The following is a 12,365-nucleotide window of genomic DNA, read 5'->3' as shown; positions in this document are numbered from 1 at the left end:
ATGGAGATTTGTCTACACCCTTCAATAAAGAGGCAGAAATTAAATTACCAAGAGCGTGATGCATCAGTGGCCCAATTGGCGATTTAGAGGGATTGAAAATCATGACAAATTGCTTTTTCAAAGGGTGTAATTTTTCCCCTACTACTTGGCTTCAAGTCAGTTATTTTAAGCTCTTCATACTTAACTTTTTCTGCATATATGAGACATGACCATATTCCTATGAGAAGAAATTTGAAAATTACTAGATTAAAAAGATAATTTATAAACCAGCCTTTAGGTTGTAACTTCTGTAAATCCAAGGACTTAAAAGAACATTTGCCTACAAAAATTAAAAGGTGAAAAGCTTATTCTCATTTTCATGGAATCACAGGAAATCATGGGAGCATAAAATTCTGTAGAATGTCAATGTCAATTAAGGATAGTGCATTAAATAGAGTCAGAACTGCTGATGTTTTGCAAATTCACCTTTTAAAGACACTTTGGCAGAAAGTGAAAATTCAAGGTCACTTGGCTTTTTCTACTTCATTAAAATGGTGAAGGCTGATTTTTCCCAGTAAACAATTTAAAGTGTGAAATAATGAATATATTGATATGAAAGCAATGAATAAAGCAGTAACTCTTGAATATAACATTATGCAATCATATTATAAATAATGATTAACTACCAATAAAAGACTTGATTATTTGAAATGAATTCTATACACATTTGTTTAATATAATATGGCTTTTCCCCTAGATGTGGGGTGCACAAGATTGACTATTGGAGTAGTATTTTCTGCTGTTTTGTGCCATAGAACTGCTACTGTGTGTCACATAGGGAAGGTGATTCACTATTTCATGCAGTGTGTTCAGAAACACACAGAAATGTCTGCAGCATTTTGTTAACTGGAAGATTTCCATGTCTACCCCAAAAATATAGAATCAGAATTTCTAGGACCTGAAAGCTAGAAACCACATGTTGGAGGAACACATCAAAAAATCTTATGCTCACCAAAGTTTGGGAATTTTTAGGTAGAAAATCAACTACCAAAATCAGAGAATTACAGATCAGAGAAATTACACTGTTTAAAATGGAGAAATTTTCTTTAAACCTTTGCTGCCTACATCTTTGCCTGATGACCTTGTGATTTCCTCTTTTACAACTGAGGTTGACCTTAACAATTAGAAAGCAAAGAGTCTGATCAAAGAGGTAGAAGAGCGGAAGAACAAGGAAAAATAAAGACAAAAAAAAGAACAGAATATTTTTAATAGATGTTATGTCTAGCTGATAAAAATCTGAAAGTAGAAATAAAAATGAAGATAACCAAACAAAAAACCTTACATTTTAAAGACTGGTCCAGCCCTATTGAAAGAAGTGTGACGTTTCCTCAAAAAGGTAAAAATGGGGGCCTCCCCGGTGGCGCAGCGGTTGAGCGTTGGGTCGCGAAGCTGCCCGCAGCCTCTGCGGCCCGGTTCGATCCCCGGCTGCTCCCCGGCCAACGGAGGAGGGTCCTGCATGGCACGCAGACCTCTCCTGCCGCCCGCTGCTCCCCTCAGCAGTGTACTTCGGTCCTTCTGCCTGCTCTGCTCCCCGCTCTGGCTCTGGTGAATTCTCTCACCCTCCCGCGCTTCTGACTGTACCCAGTGCATGTATAAACAAAACAAACAAACAAATAAATAAATAAATAAACATGCCTCTATAAAAAATAAATAAATAAATAAATAAAGGTAAAAATGAATTTACTATAAGACCCAGCAATTCCACTCCTAAGTATTTATCCATAGTGCACAAAAGCACTAATTCAAAAGGAAACCTAGCAACACTGTTTACAGTAGCCAAGTTATGGAAACAACCTAAATGCCCCAGAACTGACAAGTGGATCACGAAGATGTGATATATATATATATATATATATATATATATATACACAATGGAATACCACTCAGCAATCAAAAAAGAAAAACTGATGCCATTTGTGGCAACATGGATAGAACTGGAAGGGATTATTATTCTAAGTGAATTGAGCCCAAAGGAGAAAGATAAATATGGGATGGTTTCACTTACATGTGGAATCTAGAGAAGCCAAATGATCAGACAGAGACAAACTGTAAGACTCACCCTTGACAGCAGACCTGAGATCAGAGACCCTCAGAAGGAGAGAGTGAGAGAAAGAGAGAGGAGGAGAGTAGAGAACAAGGGGGATGAGAGTATGGTGGGTTATGGGCACTTGGGTGGTAGGACAACTATGGTGACAACACCTAAAGGGAGAAATCCTATATTAGGAAAAAATAAACAGGGATGTTTAAAAAAAATTTTAAAACACTGAACTTATATTTTATACCAGCTTAAGATATACACAAATGTTTCAAATATATTGGGTTGTGTGATTTTTTATAATTATCCTATGAATAAAAGGAGAAGATACATTCTTTCAGATTATAAACACTAAATCTTAGAAAAATTAAGTCATGTGGCTCAAGGTCCAAGTGTACCCGACAGAGGTGGGATTAAAATTCGGAACTTGGGCCTCCCCGGTGGCGCAGCAGATTGAGTGCAGTGCTGTGAAGCTGTCCACAGCCTCTGAAGCGCGGGTTCGATCCCAGCTGGCCAGGGAGATGTCCACATGGCACAGCAGACCTCTCCTGTCCTGCCTGCTGCTCCTCTCATCAGTATATTTCAGACAGTCTGCCTGTTCTGCTCCCCACTCTGTCTCTGGTGAATCTTCTCACCCTCCCACATATCTAGCCTGTACCCCGGTTCGTATATGCATGAATAAACAAATCTTAAAAAAAAAAAAACACCTCTGAACTCATTACCCAAATTTCAGTGCTCTTCCTTTAAAATACTTAACCTGGGCCTCCCCGGTGGCGCAGCGGTTGAGTGCTGGGTTGCGAGGCTGCGCGCGGCCTCTGCGGCGCCGGTTCGATCCCCGGCTGCTCCCCGGCCACCGGAGGAGGGTCCCACATGGCACTCAGACCTCTCCTGCCGCCCGCTGCTCCCCTCAGCAGTGTACTTCGGTCCTTCTGCCTGCTCTGCTCCCTGCTCTGGCTCTGGTGAATTCTCTCACCCTCCCGCACTTCTGACTGTACCCAGTGCATGTACAAACAAAACAAACAAACAAACCAGCAAACAAATAAATAAAGCATGCCTCTATTAAAAAAAAAAATAAATAAATAAAATAAAATACTTAACCTATTGTTTTAGATGTATGTCTGTCTGCCAGTCTGTCACCTTCAGAGAACTTTTTTAAATGCTTACAAGAAATGTATTTTATTTATTTATTGAGGTTACACTGGTTTACAACATTGTATACGATTTAGAGGTACAGGATCACACCCTTCAAGTGTATGTTACCACACCCCACCTACCACCAAGTCACCCAGGGTCCTCTTCCATAGTCCATTGGACCCCCAACCCCTCTGATAGCCTCAGTTCTACAGTCATATTTCTAGGGTTCGTTATTGGTTTGGCTTTATCTGATCCTTTGTTTTGTTTCTCTGTATTCCATATATGAGTGACACCATCTGGCATTTGTTTTTCTCCTTCTGACTTACTTCACTTAGAGAGCAGGGATCTCCTGTGTTGAATCCCTAGTGCTTAACACACCTCCTAGCTCATGGAAGGGATTCACTTTATGTTCACTGAAATAGAATGGGATGAACTAATATTGATGAGCTGAGGCTTATAAGAGGGAAAAGAACACTGGTTTTACATCCTAGAAAATTATACACCCATAATAATACTTAAGTGCTCAAATTTGCATTATTAGGGGAAAAGTCCATTATAAGTATTCACAGGACTCTTGGTTGCACTCAATATACACAACCACTGTAGTCTCATGTTACTGATTATTAGTAATGGATGCTTTCTGGTTTTCCCCCCTTATCCTTCATTATCCCCCTCCCTCCCCCCAATTAAGTGGTCTTCAAGTCCAATTTGTAACCCTATCAGAAAATCTTTTCTCTACTTACATACTATAGCTCATCTTCTTGTTAGTGGGGAAAGCAATCTATTATTTTTCAACCACACAGGATAATGTATGCGTCTAAGTGAGGCTCATTACTCTTCCTTGTAAAATAGCCCCCAAAGCCACTTTAACATTATCGTAGGGTGGCTGAGATTGAGACCTTCTTATATACCCACAGTGACATCACAGCTTCTCTAATGTGGTGACCTCAGGAGAATGACACACACAAGCAGCTTCATTTCTAAGGGAAAGATGCAGCCTCTTAAAGACCAAATCAGATTTCTGGATATTCAAATAGATGAGTCACAGCACAGTGTGAGTTATTGAAAAACACCCAAAAAAAAAAAATGTTGTGGAAAGTTTTCTGCCCTCAAGGAGATAATGCTATTTAAGGAACCGGGATTCTCAACACAATTAGCAAGCAATGCGGAACTGCACTAAATTATGTGGTACAGAATTCCAGTGCTCCAGGAAGCAAGAACAAGGAAAATTGCCACAGATTCAGAAGATCAGGGAAGGGAAAGGTTTTAGGATACCAGTTCCTGTTCCTGACCCTCTTTCCAGCTCTAAATTGGGCATATGCCAGACTACACAGATTACTTCCTCTAATAATCACAAAATACCCCTTTCTTGACCTTCTTTTGATTAACCCAGTCTCGAGATTCTTCAGCTCTCCATTTTATCACATTGTATTTTTTAGTATCCTAGCTTGCATTGTTCCTGTCATGTTATATATCTGTATATAATTTTATATAATTATAGATAACTTTATATAGTTCATAAAATTCTTTTTTTTTTTTTCAATTTATTCAGGGAAGGACCACACATTTTTTTCTATTATGTCTTCTGTTACATTGGTGTGGTGTCCTCCACAAAATAACCACTCAAATGAAGTTGTTAATTGATAGAATAAAAAGACTGGGCTTTATAGATCTTGCTGGCATCTGAAAAGTACTTGGCATATAGTGGGTACACAATAAATATTTTGATGAAAATCCATCTAACCATGAAATGAATGAACTTTCTGGTCAATTTTCATCACTTTAATATCAATTTAACCTGTCAGCTAATATATTACTTTATATATGCAGGTAATGAGAAAATAGCAAGTTGAGTTAATGTAAGTGGTTGTGAGTTGGCAGTGGATTGCGGTCATTGGGATATATTACTGCAAAAATACATTGCATCTATATGTAAACAGATCACCATAGGCCCAGAGTTTGAAGTTTGTTACAATAGCTATGTCTTTGTACAACAATTCCTCATTTTTAGTGTAAATAGGGTTATAGAGAGTATTTGTCCTAAAAATTAAACACTACCCAACCATTTTTCTATGTCTCTCTTATTGATTAGTTGTCATATTGATTCATTGCTTGCTACATTTAAACAAAAGGCAAAAACCAGAAGAGGCTTTAGAAAATGCCATGCAGGGAGCAATCTACTACAACCAGCAAATGCTCACTGCCTATTACGTTTCTTCTACTGTTAGTGTCTAAAATATGTAGAGTAGTGGTTTTCATAACCTGAATTATAATGAAAACTTGTCTCTTTCACGTACTAATTGTGTGAGCTGGATTTAGCTGCTTAGTGTCCTTAAGTTTCTGTTTCCTCATAAGCAAGTATTAAATTAATAATGCATATTCCATGACCCACCATTTCCACTCCCAGGCATATATCCAACAGAAATGCATAAATATATTTTTCATCAAAAGAAAATGTACTAGAAACTTCATTGTAGCACTGTTTGCAGTAGTCCTAAACTGGAAACTCCCTGAGTACCCATTCAACAGTTAGAATTGATAAATACATAGTGGCATAGTCACACAATAGAAAACTGGAAGCAGAGAGAACAAACTACAACTGTTCTCAATCTCATGGGTGAATCTCACAAGCCTGCTGACCAGTGAAAGAAGACAGAAGAGTCTACATTTTGTTATTCTCTTAATGGAAAATACTGAAACTGGCAAAACTAATATGTACTATTAAAAGCAAGGGGGTTGGTTTCCTTGAAGGGAAAGGGTTTTGAGAGGGAAAGGAAGCAGGAGGCCTCTGCAGCACTGATACTTTTTTTTTTAACCCACTCTTTCTTTTTTAAAAAGATTTATTTATTTATGCATACAAGAACTGGGTACAGGCCAGAGGTGTGAGGGGTGAGAGGATTCACCAGAGACAGAGTGGGGAACAGAACAGGCAGACTGACTGAAATACACTGCTGAGGGGAGCAGCGGGTGAGACAGGAGAGGTCTGCTGCGCCATATGGATTGCTCCCTGGCTGGATCGAACTCGTGCTGCACTGGCTGCAGGTAGCTTCATAGTGCTGTGTCTTAACCCCTTGTGCCACCAGGGAGGCCCCAACCCACTCTTTCTTCCTCTACTTTGCAGACATTTACAAACAACAAATGGTACCTGAACAGAACTTCTTTGCCATGTTGCTATCCATGAGCTGATCCTTGCTAAAATGTGTATGCACATAGCAAAGGTATCATAGTACCCCTCACACACTAGTAAGGAGTGAATAGTAACAGAATGGAGCTTGTAATTGAAAAAAAGCAAACTACAATCAGAGCAAAAAAAAAAAACAAAACTTTTTTTTTTTAACTGGCAGGAAATTAATGCTTAAAATTGTGATTTGGCAGTCCATCTCAAATAAAATACTATGAAATGACTTCCTCCATTGTCTATTTACTAATCAGGGGCCAGCAGATGTAGACATTGTACTGAGGAGTTCTTTCTAAATCTTGGACCAAACAGTAAGTATGTCGTGGACATACTGTTATAATTCCTTGGTTCTCTGTATTTCCTTCAGATTGCCTTAAATTAAAGACTGAATCATTTTTTTAAAGAACAGAATCAAACATGACTACTGTATATGCCAAGTTTTTGTCTAATTGTAGTCAGCTATTTACTCGGGATTGCTCAGTAATGGTAGCCAACATCTTAGTTATGTTATTATATATCTATTGCCCAATCTAATGATCACACTGAAGTTAAAGGATGGTCATTGAAGGATTGGGTTTTACAACAAAAGCATTATACACTGCAGCTAAGCATCCCAGGTAATTATTTTCATGCATATGTATCATACTCTGGGGCCTTCATGTCATCATAAAAAAATTCCCATGGCAAAAATATTTTGTGGTTCCTGGAATTGCTTTGCATTTACTTTTTTATCGATACAAATAACTATATTAAGGTTTGAAGATCAATGTTGAACCTGCTTTCTGTAATCTTAAATAATCAACTTTTCCCCAGTGAAAGCAAAAATAGAAAACCGTAGAGGCCCATTGTAATTGATTTTTCTTAGAATGGCAAAAATGTGAAACAAAGGGGGAAAATCTAAAGCAATTAGATATGACATTTCAGAAGATGGACCTGTCTATCTGGAGACAAATGCCAACTGCAAAATCCTTCTTAACTAACTTTATGACAGCCCTTCCCCAAACCAGTGATACATGCTTTCATTTATAAAATGAAAAACAATCTGACTGAGTTAAGCCCAGAAATGAGAAAGAAAGGCTGATTTTGATGGAGTGAATTGCTACTGGTTTCCATGATCCTTGCACACTAGTTTTGCTGACCTATACATACATGATGTGCCCATCAACCATGGTGGATTTTATTCTGTGAACAATGTTGGCAGCCAGAAAAGGTATACAGCAGCAGAAATGTGTCCCTTTCAAAAACTAGTGTTTTGAGATTAGTGATGATATGGGTGGCCTATTTACTCAAGGTTGCTCTAATGTATGCAGCAAAATTCCCTTTTTCCTAAAAGTGGAAGTGTTAGTTTCAAGAGCTTTTAGATTTCAAAATTATTCTTCCCCAAAAAACCAAACAGGCAACAGGCATATCAAAAGGTATTCAACATCACTAATTTGGGAATTGAAAATAAAGAGTACAATGACATACATGTTAGGATGGTTATGATAGATAGATGGATGGACAGATAGGGAGATGGAGGGATAGATAGATAGATAGATAGATAGATAAGAGAGATAGACACTTGGATCAAAAGGAATGGATCAAATGATGCCACTGTGCTGAAATTCAACTGTTAGAGTAAGCAGACAGAATACTGGTGGTGCAGTTTAAGGCCCAAGATACAGAAGCAGGGGATGGCACCCCATCAGTGGTCATCATTCTTGGCTCTATCTTAGATTCCTGTACCAAGCTTCTTAAGGACATATTATCATTTCTGAGTCATGCCAGAAGGCTTTGGAAAGGATCTTGGGCTCCTTTTTTTTTTAAAGATTTATTTATTTATGCATATAAGAGCTGGGGTACAGGCCAGGGACACGGTGGGGTGAGAGGATTTATCAGAGACAGTGGGGAACAGAACAGGCAGAATGACTGAAACACTGCTGAGGGGAGCAGCGGGCGAGACAGGACAGGTCTACTTTGCCATGTGGGTTGTTCCCTGGCCGGCCGGGGATCGAACTTGTGCTGCAGAGGCTGTGGTTTGCTTCATAGTGTGGTGCTTAACCCCTTGTGCCACAAGGGAGACCCTCCTTTTTTCTTTTTAGTGAGATAACATTAGTACCCAACATTATATAGGATTTAAGTACAGTTTCTCACCTCAGCAAGAATGTATTTCACACATGCCTACTACCAAATAGCCAGGCACCGTTCATCATCAAGCTGATCTCTTCCCTCTCCTTCTTTTCTGGTAACCACCATTTTGTTTTCAGAGTCTAAGGGTTTGTTTTTATTCAATGTAGTGTTTGATTGCTTTTGCATACAGTATTTGTCTTTCTCCTTTTGACTTTTTCCACTTCCTGTAATCCCCTCAAGGTTCATATTTGTCAAAATGGAAGATTTAATCTTTTTAATGTTTGAGTAGTATTCCTCTGTGTATATATACCACATCTCAATCCATTCATGAAGATCTAAAATCTTGACTGACATGTCTTGATCTGTGAAACTGAATGACAGAGAAACATGGTTAAGTATCACAACCACTTCAATCTGCTTTCTCCAATGAGAGTAAATGTAGTGATGAAAGTGATTGATCTGGGCACAGTACTACTGTAAATCTTAAAAACTATAAAAATAATTAAGAGATTATGTGGAACAATTGATAATTGAGTTGGTGAAAGGGCTACTTCTCACTCAAAAGGTGGCAAATTCTGGCATAATCAGAGTTGAAAGGTTGAGATTGAGCTTATTTAGTTTCGCATATCTGTTCGCAAAGCAGATATGGATAAATAATCAAATAGTAGTTTCTGCCTAATGTCCAGATGGGGTGAGTGTTATGAGAGGAAAGAGTCTATATCCTAAATTTAGTAAAGCAAATTTAAAAAACACAGAATGAAATGTTCTCATACAGCTTTCTAAGAGATTCTCATAGTGATCTTGCATTATATTTCAAACAACATGAAGATTATGACGGTTAAGGATATGGAAAGAGGAGACATTGAATTCATCATGGTTGGAACCAAACCAGTTGTTTATAGTGACCAGTTCACTGCAGACTTGCTGGGATCAGCTGAGTTAGCAGAGGAGGTGAATTTAAATGGTTTTGGCATACTGCTCAAGATCACAGGCTGTGCAAACCCTGGAGCCATTGCAATTGCTGTTTTGTGGTTCTGACATATTGGTGATTGAAGAAGTTGAGGGCTCTATTGATACTATCCTTCATGTTAGTCGCTGTTTCTTGAAGAAAATAGCTCTAACTTCTGGAGGTGGTGCTCCAGAAAGAGCATTGGCCCTACAGTTAACTGAATAGTCACAAACCTTGAGTATTGTCAGAATTCTACAGCACTTATGATTTTGCAGATGCCATAGAGAACATTCCAGCTACTCTGGCTGAAAATGCTGCTCTGAATGCCTTTGCCACTGTAATAGAACTCAGAAATGGCATGCCCAGGGAGAGCAACTTCAGGCATTAATGTCCAAAATTTTGGTATTTTCATTATTTGGAGGAACCTTGTTGGTTTCAGTCAGTGCACTGACTCTAGAACTGTAACTTTCTGGAGCATTCTGAGAATCACGATGTGGTAAACACTTGGAAATCCAGATAATACTGGCTCCCTAGTACTATCATGGCCACTAAGAGTATGCCTGGGGAGGAAGATCACCTTGGTGTTGCTCATTGCCTGGAAAACTGTTTCCTCTCTGAATTCCTGTGCCTAGTCTTCCAGCTGGCATTTGCTTGATATTGCACTGATAAAATTGAATGAAAATATTGCATATTTGTTTTCAAAAGTCAAATTAAGTTATTGCCCCTCAACATTCTATTACTTCTGATACTCTTGACAAACCTATATAAGAAGGAAAAAAATTCAAAAGTGGACAATGATGTAAGAAAATAAGTAAATAAATTTAGGGGGGAAAAAGGAGTAAATGAATTCATATTTGTCAACTTTGTAGGGCTTAGTCCTGGGTACTTTTATTTAAGATATTTTAAAACAGAAAAGAAGAATGGCTTCATAGGCTCACCTCTCTGATAAATCCCCATTTCCATAAAAATATCAAGACAGTATATGTACTGTTTAAAAAGTTAACAGTACAGAAAGATGGAATATAAAATGAAAGTTTCCCTCTATCCATCAGCATAATCCATTTCTCCAAGAACAACCACTATTGTGTTAATGGGTGTTCTTTCTACAAATAAAAGTGTTTGTATATAAAAAAAAGAGATAGCAACTTTTGGTAAAGACATGGAGAAATTGGAGCACTTGTCCACTGTTGGTGGGAATGTAAAATAGTGTAACTGCTATGGAAAACTGTCTGAAGATTCCTAAAAAAAGTAGAACTATCACATGATCCACTATGTATTAATTAGAACTATCACATGATCCACTATGTATTATCTGCTATAGATTATCAGCATGCTAGGATATGGGCAAACAATATAATTTAAACACAATCTTTGCCCATAAGACCTTGTACAATATAATGGGGGAAACAGACATGTGAATAAATAACAACAGACACAACCAACAAAAGCAGGTTGTTGTCTTAGTGGCATCTTACTAATGATGTATGTAGGATTTTCTAGGAATATCTCCACCACCAGGAAATTAACCAGTCCCTTCAAAGTCCCCACTCTAAACTGTCCGTATTTCCCTTATATAATTTTCAGCTCTGAACAGATCTTACACTTCTGCTTTACTCCATTTGATTATAGATTACTTAATATCAGGGTTTGTGTTTAAATTATTTTAATTTAACACTGTTTGGCAAAGAAAGACCTGGAAGAGGGCATCCCCTGGTGGCGCAGCGGTTGAGCGCTGGGCTGTGAAGCTGCCCACAGCCTCTGCAGCGCCGGTTCGATCCCCAGCCGCTGGCGAGGGTCCCACATGGAGTGCAGACCTCTCCTGCCATGCCCGCTGCTCCCCTCAGCAGTGTATTTCGTCAGTCTGTCTGTTCTGCTCCCCGCTCTGGCTCTAGTGAATTCTCTCACTCTCCCACACTTCTGACTGTACTCAGTGCTTGTATAAATAAATAAAAATAAATATTAAAAAAAAAGAAAGACCTGGAAGAATGAAGGGATGACCAACCCTTCTATAAACATTTTAAAAAGCATGTTTAATTCTTAATTATTTACTATGTAGTAAGTGCTTTCCTAACTCTTTAACTGCTTTCACAACAACCTTATGAGTGGGGAACAGCATACTGATGTTATGGATGAAAAAACCTAAACAGAATAAAAGTTTAGGAAGCTTGCCAAAAATTCAACATGTGAATCTGTAAAACCTGACTTCAGAAATCTTAATTATATCCATCACACTTCCTGTTATATTTAAATCTGGGACCAGTGTAGGATTGCTAGTAATTAACCATTGTTTCAATTGTTGAAGAAGGAGATTGAGGAAATCCTATCACAAAATGATATCTAGCATTTATTGAAAATGCACATGCCAAAATTTATAGTCAGCACTTTCCCACTATATATTATTTAGTAAATTCTCACAAAAACTTTATAAAACAGGCACTATTATTATCTCCACTTTGTCAGGCTTGGAGAGGTTGCATCTCTTGCTTAAGGATACCAAACTATTGAGTAAAGAGCTCAGCATTCAAACTCCAGCACTTGTGCACATAATCACCGCATGATGCTCTCCACAAAGGAACCAAAAGATTTTTTCCATTACTATAAATTGCAAAAGCATACATACAAAGATAGCATAAAATACATTAATCCTGCAGAAGGAACTTAATTTTTAATGCATCTGTATTTCTGCATTCCATCTATTCATCCATCCATCCAACCACTCAGCCATTTGTCCTTGTATCCCTTTTTTATCCACTCAATAGTTCATTTATGAATGCATGCCTGTGTTCATTCACCAAATACTTAATGAGATTCCACCATATGTTAAGCACTGTGCAATTAGGTAGCTTTTAAAAGTTGACTTTGGGGGAAGACAACTGTAAAACAGTTGAAAAGTCCTAAATATTTGAAAGCTGTAAGAAAAT

General features: G+C 38.1%; 1 protein-coding gene and 1 pseudogene across 1 annotated transcript in view; both read left to right on the top strand.

Annotated features, from left to right (window-relative positions):
- The window catches only part of LOC119246767 (melanoma-associated antigen B2-like), a 119,052-nt gene that overhangs the window by 26,451 nt on the left and 80,236 nt on the right, over positions 1-12,365 (top strand). The gene's annotated exons all lie outside the window — the stretch shown is intronic.
- Positions 7,981-9,909, top strand: LOC119245722 (T-complex protein 1 subunit delta-like; annotated as a pseudogene).

Source organism: Talpa occidentalis, unplaced genomic scaffold (genome assembly GCF_014898055.3).
Source record: "Talpa occidentalis isolate TD23 unplaced genomic scaffold, MPIMG_talOcc4v2.1 talOcc4.15, whole genome shotgun sequence".
Classification (NCBI taxonomy): domain Eukaryota; kingdom Metazoa; phylum Chordata; class Mammalia; order Eulipotyphla; family Talpidae; genus Talpa; species Talpa occidentalis.
Note: the sequence above shows the minus strand (reverse complement) of the source record. Positions and strands in the feature narration are given on the sequence as shown.